At 38.4% G+C, this 13,132-nt stretch overlaps 1 protein-coding gene across 1 annotated transcript in view; it reads right to left on the bottom strand.

Annotated features, from left to right (window-relative positions):
* The window catches only part of cyfip1 (cytoplasmic FMR1 interacting protein 1), a 35,831-nt gene extending 24,543 nt beyond the window's left edge, over positions 1–11,288 (bottom strand). The window contains exon 1 of the mRNA XM_047374397.1: positions 11,043–11,288. The gene's annotated coding sequence lies outside the window, so the exon portion shown is untranslated. The remainder of the gene's footprint in view (positions 1–11,042) is intronic.
* Positions 11,289–13,132: the final 1,844 nt, after the last annotated feature.

Here is a 13,132-nt window from a genome sequence, read left to right as displayed (position 1 = left end):
GTTTTCCTTGTGCAAACATCCATCAGAGTGCCCAAAGCTTCCTGTCCATAGCTTCAGAATGATGGTGAGGGTTAAATCCTGACCTTTGGCTGCTGAAACGAAGACCTCACCAGTTTGGCATTTCCCTGTCATTCTTCTGTGACACCTTGCCATGTTCTACTTTAAATGCAGCTCAGTCACCTGGCCAGTTTGGTAACAACATACCATGTACAGGCAAGCATGCATGGGAATATTTAGGAGGAAAAAATGTACAGAAGCTCACTTTTATTGCTTAACAAGTCTCCAAAACAATCCGAGTATGACAGTGTTAACACATTATCACATTTAAAAGAACATAATCTAAATAAAAACAAACTAGCAGTTCCAGCGAAAACAACGGCCTGTTTAGTATCATATTCCTCAATGGCCGAGCCAAGATCAGAACATGTTAGCACTGACTATGAGTAGGAGTGATGTGCTACGCTTTAGTTTGCTTTCCCATAGTGCTGCTGACAGGCAGACGTCACAAACTGCAAACAACCAAAACCCTGCAGCAATCAGAAATGACAGACTCCTACAGATAAGCCGACAGAAGCCTCTCGGGTCAGTGGGAGCAGGATCGGTGTCAGCGCAGGTCAACGTCCTCCGGCTCTCCACAGAGAAGTAAAGACAAGTGAGCCAACGCAAGATTGCAAGACGACTGCATGACATTTTTAAGCTGTTATGGCTAATACAGAGGGATGATCCCACCCCACTGTGGCTGAGGGAAAATGCTGGCTTTGTTTAGTTAAATTATTTTTTTATCGATATGAGGTTTTTACATTGTGATTCACTTGACAGCTACAAACTATGGGTCAAAGTGATTAGGGATGTACCAACTAATCATCCAATGAGCTAAATTATTCAATCTTTCAGTGATCAAAAGGTCTAATAATGAAAAAGTGTATTTGTTGTTTATTAGAAGCATCAATTTCTCCCACTTTGTTTCGTATGTAAATAACAAACATCGCGTTCTTTGATGCACTTTACTATGAATGTACAAAATATCTCAGAGGTTAGGGGCTAAAGCCTCTAATAATAAATAAGGAAAATCTTATTACTTGCTGCACATTTTCCAGTAAAACTCATCAAATTTTCAAAACAGCTACTTTATGCATGCTACCGGTGGCAGAAAGGTTAGAAGACATCGAACTCAAATAAAAAATGAAACATCTTCGTAACCTTTAATAAGAACACCACATGGTGATTGTACCTTCATTCAACTGAATAAACAGTGAGCTGGAAAGGATAATTTCAAGATATAGGCAGTAATATCATTTATTAGAAAAATATATTTAGAGCTCACTGTACAACATTTAAAGAAGAATTATACTTTCAAAACTGCTAAGACCTTCTGCCGTATCGCTTCTATTAGGTATGGGGAACCATCATATCATTTATCATTATTGTAGGGAAATAAAAGTTGTCATGAAAAACATTTTGAAAATTACATTGTGTGTTTTTTAAGCAATTAATTTGCATTTTATTGCATGACAGTAGTATTTGATCACCTAACAACCGTTAAGAATCCCAGCTCTCACAGGCCTGTTAGTTCTTCTTTAAGAAGACTGACTGCTAAGCACTGCTGGTCAGTTGGCTGAAAGAAGACTACTTCACTTTGCACTGGCTTTCAGTAGCAAAGACAAACTGCAAGTTAAAAACATGAAGTCCAGCCAGCAAACGCATGCATGCATTGTAAGGTTGTTGCATTGCACGTCACTCATCTAATGCAAACATGGTCTGCATGGTTCAACTAAGCAGTCAAAGCTAACTACACAGAAAAAAAAACACTCATGTACCCAATTTGTGTAGCTATTTTAAATACTTCCTTGTTCTGATGAGACTGCGGTGTCAAGTTTGTTCATCTGATTAACGGCAAACAGCTGACACATTTTTAATATATTCAAAGTCTAATAAAAAAAACAGCTTACTCAATTTCACTGTCATATAAAGCTCTGCCAGATCCACTCTCATTAAACTGCTATGTCCACTAACAAATATATGAACACTAGCTAGTGTTTAACTTCAGATTATGTCATTTCCTTTCATTTCTGGCCCTGAGATCCCACACAGTGAACTGGAAGTAACTGAGGTTAATTAGGACTCTTTCATGACATCAGGGCCTATTGTTTCCAACATCTATCCCGTAGTCTTCAAAATGCTAAAACTTTAACATCAATGAGGTTAGGTAAAAAGAAACACATAGCATCAAAGCAGGAAGTTTAATGGGACTGGATAAGAAAGGCAGCATTGTTAACTCGTCTCAGCATTTTCACTTTGCTAAAATGAACTCCAAACAGCAACACCGACTGCAAATTAGTTGCTGAAAATGGGAAGTATGAACCTCAGAGAGGATGTGATGAACAGCCTACTTTAGGAAAAGGGCAAACCTTTCTTTAAGTCAATGAGAGACAGTTGCAGAAATAACTTTTTTTTACAACCTCCTGATGCTCAGACAGTGATCCTTTGGTAAAGAGAGACCACTTTCAGAATGTACCAGTTATCTTTAGTTGTATAAAGAAACCATGCTTTTTACCTAAAACAAGGAACCTTGGTGGGTTTTGCTTTAACACAGTTCCTGTCTGACAAGGAACAAATACAGGAAGTCATTTCTCTTTTAGGGTTAATTCAGTCTGCTGAAGCAGCACAGCATGTCTCCCTGATTAAACACACACAGTAAGGAGCTTAAGCCAGCATGAAGTAAGTAAGCCCGGTGTTCAGACAAACAAAATGCAATCACAACCAATCGATCTGTCATATATTTAATAAGGCCAATTAGTTGCCATTTTAAGCTTGATAGTGAACACACTGCAGGCAGCCATGTCTGAATGGCTGAAAAAGATGCAGAGGCGATTAGCAGGAGTGCCGTCCTGATCGAGGTTCTTGTCCACGATACGGATGGGAGTCATTTTAACCTGAGTCTATTTGATGCCACTCTGAAACAGAGCTGCTCAATATATTGCTAATTTATTGCAATGTTTGGCACAAAATATCGGTATTTCAAGAAACTGCAATAAACAGTAGCTAATTATTATTATCATTATTATACACCGAAGCTCTCATTGGTAAGAGGCCCTTTTCCTGGTTACATTCAGCCCTAGTCTGAAAATGCCATTTTCTTTCAGCATTCAGCTGCAAATTACATTCTATGAGCATATCAAAGACAGTAGCTATGAATATATTACATAAACAGCCATAGGTTTGGACCCAGGACATAAATATTGTGTATTAAAGTTGGTTAACCATTGGTAGCCTTTGATTATACTACAGAAATCATTCTTAACTCTCTACCATGCTGGATATCACCTTCAGGATGAAACCTTGGTTGGTGGTGACCCTTTCTTTTCTGATTAGGGCCTGATTACAGTCTGTTGGCTTCTAGATTCAACCCACTTTATAAAAAGTGATGGGCAAAGAGACCTGAGATGTTTTCTGGCCACTATTCCAAAATTATAAGGTTACAATCTTTGAACCAAATTCCTATCCATCTTGCTTCATGACAACAAGCGTCAATGTAGAAACCATCTTTACAATGCCTGGATTGTTGGAAGAAGCTGCTCCAGAGGGATGTTTAAATCCCACTCTTTATTCACAGCTGTCTTCATGGACAGAACTGGGGGCAACGCCACCTCTTTGGATGAGAAGCAACCTCACACATGGAAGAAATCAGGAGGCTTCCCTTATGGCACAGCACAGAAGTCATAGTAGGGCTCATCTTTTTTACCCTTGCACCAGTCTTCAACGCTCTTCATCCATGTCCATCCTGGATAGAACTGCACTTCCTGTCACAAAGACTTTATTTTTATATAAAGAAATGAAGGCTGCATACTTTTCTTTGGAGGTAACCACAGGTAACAGAAGAACATATTGATTTCATGCACATCTGTCACGCTTTCATAGCAACCATCCTGCTACTTAGTGATTGCATCTGGTTTCTTTCACAGCTTCACCTGTGTTGAAGATGTGACTATAATAGACATGAAGTTCATTAAGATGATTTGGTGAAATTGTGAAATTATCTTTAAAGCTAAAAAAAAAAAAAACAAAGAATCTAAAAACACATCTGTGTCAGGACCAAAACTTGTAGTTATCGTTGTATTTGGCGCCTTATACTAATTCAGCTCTTGAATATCATTTTTAACTGGTAAAAAAAAATTATGTTTGAAAAGAGGGTGTTTTCAATAAAACAAACACATCTAGCTGAATTTCTTGGGTTTTACCAACAAAGATAAAAAAGCAGATACAGTACAGACCAAAGGTTTGGACACACCTTCTCATTCAAAGAGTTTTCTTTATTTTCATGACTATGAATATTGTAGCTTCACACTGAAGGCATCAAAACTATGAATTAACACATGTGGAATTATATACTGAACAAAAAAGTGTGAAACAACTGAAAATATGTCTTATATTCTAGGTTCTTCAAAGTAGCCACCTTTTGCTTTGATTACTGCTCCGTACACTCTTGGCATTCTGTTGATGAGCTTCAAGAGGTCGTCACCTGAAATGGTTTTCCAACAGTCTTGAAGGAGTTCCCAGAGATGCTTAGCACTTGTTAGCCCTTTTGCCTTCATTCTGCGGTCCAGCTCACCCCAAACCATCTCGATTGGGTTCAGGTCCGGTGACTGTGGAGGCCAGGTCATCTGGTGCAGCACCCCATCACTCTCCTTCTTGGTCAAATAGCCCTTACACAGCCTGGAGGTGTGTTTGGGGTCATTGTCCTGTTGAAAAATAAATGATGGTCCAACTAAACGCAAACCGGATGGAATAACATGCCGCTGCAAGATGCTGTGGTAGCCATGCTGGTTCAGTATGCCTTCAATTTTGAATAAAGATCTCAAACTTGGACTCGTCAGACCAAAGCACAGATTTCCACTGGTCTAATGTCCATTCCTTGTGTTCTTTAGCCCAAACAAGTCTCTTCTGCTTGTTGCCTGTCCTCAGCAGTGGTTTCCTAGCAGCTATTTTACCATGAAGGCCTGATTCATACAGTCTCCTCTTAACAGTTGTTCTAGAGATGCGTCTGCTGCTAGAACTCTGTGTGGCATTGACCTGTTCTCTTATCTGAGCTGCTGTTAACCTGCGATTTCTGAGGCTGGTGACTCGGATGAACTTATCGTCCGCAGCAGAGGTGACTCTTGGTCTTCCTTTCCTGGGGCGGTCCTCATGTGAGCCAGTTTCTTTGTAGCGCTTGATGGTTTTTGCGACTGCACTTGGGGACACTTTCAAAGTTTTCGGACTGACTGACCTTCATTTCTTAAAGTAACGATGGCCACTCGTTTTTCTTTACTTAGCTGCTTTTTTCTTACCATAATACAAATTCTAACAGTCTATTCAGTAGGACTATCAGCTGTGTACTGTATCCACCTCCTGCACAACACAACTGATGGTCCCAAACCCATTTATAAGGCTTGAAATCCCACTTATTAAACCTGACAGGGCACACCTGTGAAGTGAAAACCATTTCAGGTGACTACCTCTTGAAGCTCATCAACAGAATACCAAGAGTGTACGGAGCAGTAATCAAAGCAAAAGGTGGCTACTTTGAAGAACCTGGAATATAAGACATATTTTCAGTTGTTTCACACTTTTTTGTTCAGTATATAATTCCACATGTTAATTCATAGTTTTGATGCCTTCAGTGTGAAGCTACAATATTCATAGTCATGAAAATAAAGATAACTCTTTGAATGAGAAGGTGTGTCCAAACTGTTGGTCTGTACTCTAGGTTAAATGATTTAAAAAGAGGAAGGGAAAAATACTAGATCACATAAACCGTGAGCCTAAAGCTACGCTGAGTGTTTGCATGCGGAGGCAGGTGAAGAGCACATGCTGCAGCAGCAGGTGTTAAGGATCAGAAATAAACCAGAAACAAGCTCAGGGTTCCTACACATTTTCTAATTCAGTTTCTCTAAAGACTGCTTTTAAAGCTTTAGTTTAAATGTTTACTGGAAAAACACATTAAATACTTGTTCTATATATGTATGCTTCAAAATACATAACAAAATATGTTTCTAAATGAGTTTTCACCTAAGGTATGGCTACCCATGATATACATAAATCTGTTATGAGGCTGCATGTTTCTGATGCATGTGTAAAGGTTCTCAGAAAACAACATCCAATATACTGAAACATTAACTCAAAAGTTGATGCAAAGAAACCAAATTCTGACAACAAAGTTTCTTTTCAGTCAAATATTTTCCAGGTTAAAGTCTCACTAAGATTAGAAGCTCTTGTTCAAGAGAGACAGGACCATATACTTATTGTTTACATTCTCGCTGACTTAGCCATTAAATGTTCGAAAATGAAACCCCCTCTTTTAGATAGTAGAACACAGATGAGTTTGAAAACAAAACATGTCTGCCATCTTCACTAAAAGCAGACCCTCACATACTCGTCAACAGTGAGTTGGGTCAGGACATTTATTTGTGTCCTATATCCCATATCAGAAAGGAACAGAACAACTTACAATGAAGGAATCTGGCCTGTCATCATAACAATAGTCCTTAAGTCTATAGGCAAATAAAACAGTAGAAATAGGCTAGGACACATTAGCTTCAGACAGGAGGCTACAGGCGCTTTTTGCGTACACTGGCTGAACATGCCAGCGATATAAAGTAACAGTTTCATCCGGGTATTTTGTGATATTTCAGTGATGAAGATGAATGTTGCAGAAATGATCGGTCATTCTGGGTCTATAACTTTGCATACATTCAGAGCCATACAGGTTCATTTCATTCTAAAACTTAAGCTTAGCCGTTGTCAATAGACAGAACTCGGTTTGAAACATAAAAACAGCATTCAGTAATAATTTCATAAAACCAACATTGGAACTGGAACCTAAACATCAAAACCAAAACATTTAGGGTTTAAAAATGTCATAAATTGTTATTATTATTGAAGGATTATTAATTAATGTGATAATTTTTCCCGTGTAAAGGATAAACGATGCAATGTTGCCCATTCCTAATGACATGTCAACTTAAAGGTACTTGTACTCGTCGTCTTCCGCTTTATCCAGGACCGGGTCGCGGGGGCAGCAGACTCACCAGAGACGCCCAGAGGTCCCTCTCCCCAGACACCTCTTCCAGCTCCGTAGAGCTATAACTTAAAGGTATATTATTTTAAATTTACATGTACATATTTAATGAGACAAAAAACTAAAAAACAACTGAGGAAGTTTATATGAAAAGATGTAGGTTAAAGGAGATGGAAAAATCTAGCAAAGCTGATATTACACCATAAATGCCACGATGCTTAGATCAGTCTGATACTGGTTCATTCTTTCAGATCTGACCTGCTTATTCGGACGTTGGATGACAACACATGTCAACTTTTTCTTTAAACTTTCTTTTAATTAAACCATTACATTTAATGGAGTTTGACCATAAAAAAACAAAAGTGCTGCAGGTTGATGGACAAATGTTGAGGTTTGGAATCCAACAGTAACTGAAAGGATTACAAGATTATCCCTACTTACGCACCAAAGCACATATCCCTAACCATAATCTGCTATTTTTACTCAGCTCAAAACAGTGTCCATCATTTTTTGTTAATATGGACAAAATAAGATACGATGCATTCAATGAACAAGAAAAGAATTCTGATCTTTTAAGTATTTGACCTAACAAACACAGGTCAATCAAGTAACAATCCTCGGCCAACTGATTGGAGCATCTTTAACACACCCGTTAAGAGACGCTTGGTCTATCACTAAAGTAAAAAAGCAGCATTTTAAGGTAGTAAGGCTGTAGCAGCAGTTGTTCTAAAAAAGAAAACACCTTTATGTTGGACAGAATGACTCGCAATCATGCGTAACAAAAAAACAAGATGTCTGTTTGAACCTTCTGTGCAATCAGAAGAAAGTAATCAACACTCTGGGGAGGAAAAACTTTTTTTAAGTCAGAAACCGATGCAAAAGCAAGCATCTATCAATGCCCTGCACAACACTCACATGTCTTTTAAGCATGGCAGAATAAAGACACTTCAGCGGGTCGGTGCATCAAACTGTGCCAGGCTGAAGGAAGTCAGAGATGTTGAAACCAAGGTGTGAAAACACATCTTACTCTGACACATTGCAGGATAATAAAGCACAGCTAAGATCTTATCAGTGCAAAAAAAAATAATAATAATCACACTCATCTCCATTGCACATTGTAATAAATGTAGAAACACACTTTATAATCCTTAAAAATCTTTACTGCTGAAAGAGGTTTAAATTAAAAGGAGTCCTGAAGACAGTGCTGACTGGACAAAGTTTGTCTTTAGTATTATATTAAATTATGTGCATTAAAATCTCAATTTAAAACATATTCAGGGTCGCTAACCTTCTTAAAAACAACAGCAAACATGCAACTTCATGAAGGCTTATATATTCAAGTGGAGCAGTGAAGATAAATTCAAACCAAGTTGTTTCAGTGGTTGTACTGTGCTATAATCTGTTACACCAGCTGAGGTGTGTCGTTCTTATTTAACGTTATGGTGTCCTTAAAGAAGAGAAACAACCGCAGAAAACAATATCTGCACCACTCTCACCAAAAACACCAACAGATGTGGTTACAGACATATCTTCCTGCCTCATCAGCCATTTATTTCCCTTCCTTCCTTCCCTTGTGTCTTCAAAGCGGACTGAAAAGCTCTCGAACTCAGAGCAGCAGAGTTTAAAAAACAAAGATACTCATGTGTAGGTGTAAACTGGAAGACCATTGACCTTTATCTGGACCTAAAAAGGTCTTGCCTGGGGATATGGTTGTGTGTGTCTAGCTGGGCTGTTGGGAGGGGAGCGTGTTATTGATGTAATCGATGTAAACTCCCACGTTTTTCATAGTATGTAATACCTGGTGAATTTGTAAACCTGTCTTAGGTGAATTTAAATTCTCCTGAGGCCCACAAGCAGCTGCAAAGTCCCCTTGTACCTCAGGCTGGTCCTAAACTAATCAAATACAAACATTTCCTACAGTTTAAAGGTGCGTTTCCATTATGTGACCCAGAACATGAAACCTAACTTAACTTCAGTCCAGAACGCAAATAAAAATACTGAAATCCGAATAATAGAGCCTTAATACTAAGTTATTTAAAAGCAGTAATGAGTTCAAAGTTAAGTGAAGACACAGCAAACTTTCAGGAAATATAACTACAGGAGAATCTAAAGGAACAGCACGATCCTGATATTCAATATGAGCGACTGGGTTGAAATGCTGTGTTTGCAAACATTAATACCAATCGTCATATAGTTTAAAGTTAACAGAAAATATGAGCTGTAGAGATTTTAAACTGAGATTTGACTGGAACACAATAATATGAAAACTCAACCAGTAGCAAACGTTTAGCACTCTCCCATCACAAACTCCACTTATAGTACGTCCAAAAAGTACTCCTTCCTACCAGGACCTTTTTCTAGGGTAATTTCTACCCCCCCCTCAAAAAAATGGCCCTGGTTCCTATAAAGGGAACAACAGGTGAAAATGAAGAGTTTCAGAAAACTGTCCTGGTTCCTGGAAAGAGTTCCTGCAGTAGGTATGTTACCATCCACAAATCTACAGCTGCAATTTTTGCCCCAGTTGTTTCAGTGGTAATTACATTACTGGCTTTGCCACCCCCTCAAAAACAGCTTTTTAATGGCACTGTGGGTTGTAGATTTAAGATTTGACAATGATAACGTCAAGTAGCGCATAGCCAGAATATAATTAATTAGGACATGTTGTTGAGGTTCTGGTCAAAAATACTTGCTTGGTTTGTCTAAAGATGAGAACAACATTTTAAAGTTAACAAAATAGTCCGTTAGATAATGTTTTCAAGTACCTATAAACTGAAGATCAACTGATTTGATATGTGACCAAATGCTTAATAAGCGCCAACAAGGTTTGAATTTCACCAAATAATTAGAATTCCTTTATTACCAAATGTCAGGATTCAAAAGTTTTATTTGAAAAAAAAAAAAAAAGAAGAATGCCTTTTTGTTTCCAGGCAGAATACTCTGTCGCTGATTTTAAAGATAATATTGCACAGTAACAAACATGTTACAAGTCAATTAACTGACATTCATTCAAACCAATAAAAAGGTAGGCCACTGAAGATCATAAAAAAAAAATCTAATTAAGCAATTTAGTGATTCTGGGTCATAACTTTCCACACGTGTCAGTCTAAACCCAGAGACCTAAGACAGTACAGAATTTCAGTTTTTAAAAAACACTAAATATTTCTAAATATAATTTAAAAAGAGTTTTACTGCTCTCTTTGTGATCAAATCTTTCTTATAAAATAAAAAAAACTGTTGAAAATGTATATACATGGTAAGACAATGGCCCCAGAAAGCTCCCCTGGCTCCTTTGAAAGATTTCGAAGTGATACCTTCAAAGTGCTTTTTACAGTGGAAGAATGGGCAGTGAACGCGTCGTGAGATCTAGTTCCTGAAGGCAGCAATCGTGGCTGGCTGGCGCCCTAAACCTCTATCATGAAAATAGTTTCCAAAAAGAGGGAACAATTTGGAAAAGGCAACAGTACTACAAAATACAGATCAATCCTTCCTAATATTTGACAGTGGCAGATGTTTGTTGGCTCATTTTCAAGTAGTAGGCTACTTTTTAAAGTAACTTCTCCTCTTTAGCCCCTACAAGTAAGTGTCGGACAAATTCATTTTTTCCAGGTGGCAACAGGTGGTATAAAGTAACAGATAAATCGATTAAAAGTGGGAAAACTTGTGTTAAAAGTGAATTATTTGATGTTTGTGGTCCTGCCTCCAACATGTAATGGCTCTATCCCTGTTCCGTGGCTCGGCCTGAGATTAGTCAAAGCTCAGGCCTGTGAGCCAGGAAAATGGCTTTGCGCTGCAACAAGCTGTTCACCTCTACAAGCTAATTATCAGAAGTCTGACTAAAACCAGCGTGTTTCCAACAGGCCATTCTAACACTGCGCCGTTTTAAACAATACAGTCAAAACCAAGCAACAACTTTTTTCTCTCAGCCGTAGGCGAGGTATCTGGAAGTCCACACATACTGAAACCAACTCCAGTCATCTCCACTCACCCGGAGTTGTTGGAAAACTTGTGCGTGTAAACACCCCACTACAGCGCCATGTAGCCGGTGGTTTAGACGCTGTCGTGACCCCCCGGGCGTCCCGGGTTTGAACGCTTTCTGTCCGAGGGAGTGTTTTCTGTCGTCGGCCGGTGGACTCTTTCTTCGCTCGGTGTTATTATCATGGGCGGGGGAGAGAAGTAGAGCAGGGAGTTCCTGTCCCTCAAACAGGGAAACTGCGGTTCAGGCCTCCTCCACTAGGGCAGGGAGACGCAGGAATTTACAGTAAGTTAACCAGCCCGCAGGTATGGAAGGTGAATAGGGCCAAAAATACTCACCCTGTTCAAACACATTATGGAGCCGGGGATGGACCAAATATTGCAAAATAATTTAAAAAACAAACAAAACGACTGCGTCATCAGGTTGAATTTTCACTGATAGGGAATTTCTTTATAAAATATTTAATTTTATCGATAAATATTATTCATATTGTTCAAATTTGGCTTCAGGCCCATGTATTATGGATTCTATAAAACAAAGTACCAGTTCGTTTTAAATTTTATTTTATTTCATTAACTCCATAAATTTACCTTTATAGTAAACCACCTTCCATAGTCCATGTATATCAGTTATTGCTAAATACAGCAAATACGCTCAAAAATATTTGTTCTTTAGTGGTTCCTGCTTCTATTCTGCATGGCTGCAGAAAAACCCCTGAGCTGGACATAAGAACACTGCAAATGTTTCTGGATAATCTAGCAACAAAAAAAGTTGTTTTTTTGTTGCCAGATTATGTCAGGACCTGTAAAGGACCAGTCAACCCCACCATTCCTCCATCTGCAGCACAACCTACACCATCACCCTCATTCCACTCAACACTTGTTGATTGGTATTAATCACAACATACAGTGCAATGGGGGTTGTTGTGAGTGCACGAGCAAACATTTAGACTGCAGCACTTAATTCAACTATGCACAAGTCACAAAATTGAGTCCTCTTTGTTTATGCACTTTGTAGTGATGATTCTATATCATCCAAATAAAAAAAGCTTCCGGAAGGTATACCACTAGGGCAGGGAGACGCAGGAATTTACAGTAAGTTACAGTAAGAAACAGTAAGATTTGTTTAGGGCAAATCACCCGGAAGCTTGCATTTTTTGTGCCTGAAATTGTTTACTACTATGCTCGCCATCTACAATCAGTACTTATGATCCCGCGGATCAGTTATAATCAGTTAGCCAGATGTTTAGGAATAATAGTAGTTAAAAATACTAATTTTAAATAAATATTATTATTTTTTTTTAAGGATGCTTAAGAAAAATATAATTTAGTAAAAATCCTGTATTGAAAGTTCCTTTTCTTTTCCTGATGTGTTTTTATTATCACTGTACACCTGTTAAATTAGAAATGCACCTCTGGCTCCAACAATATGTTTTACAAAGCCCTGACAAACTAAAGCTTAATGGGCCATGGAGCCATACAGTTTGGTGAAGTATGTTTGAGAAAAATGGACTCCTGGACCTCCTGACCTGAAGGTTTCTGACCAACTCCAACCAAAAAGTCCAACATGGCTGCCACATATATAAAAAGCAGTAATAAACAGTTGTTTATGGCCGATTGCATCTTAGTTACACACATTTCCTTTAGAGTTTCAGCACAAGAGCATGAGAAAATATGCTGGTGCAAAGTTGTACTGCTAGTAGTAACCTGGTCAATAAGCACTGGTTTTCCAACTTGCTACTGGAATCAATTTGAGTGTAATGTTATTCTCAAATCCAAGTCCTAACTTCCAAAGTCTATGGATCGCAGCAAACATCTGCAGATAAACAAACCCTAGCCAAGACCAGACATATAATTACATGAAGAATCACCTTTAGTACCTTTAATAACTTGGAGTAGTAATTTCTGTATGATCAGTGTGTAACATCATCGTGGAGGAATTTTGTCCCTCGCTTCTTTAAAACATTTCAGTTCATTATGATCTGCAGGTATTTGCTTATGGGCAGCTCTGTAACATTCCCACCACAGCATTCCAATCAGATTGAAATCTGAACTTTATATAGGCCATTGCAACACCTCGATTCTTTTGTTTTGTCTTTCTAA

The sequence above is a fragment of the Girardinichthys multiradiatus genome, chromosome 9 (genome assembly GCF_021462225.1).
Source record: "Girardinichthys multiradiatus isolate DD_20200921_A chromosome 9, DD_fGirMul_XY1, whole genome shotgun sequence".
Lineage (NCBI taxonomy): Eukaryota > Metazoa > Chordata > Actinopteri > Cyprinodontiformes > Goodeidae > Girardinichthys > Girardinichthys multiradiatus.
The sequence above is the reverse complement of the archived record's forward strand: the minus strand, read 5'-3'. Positions and strand labels throughout refer to the sequence as shown.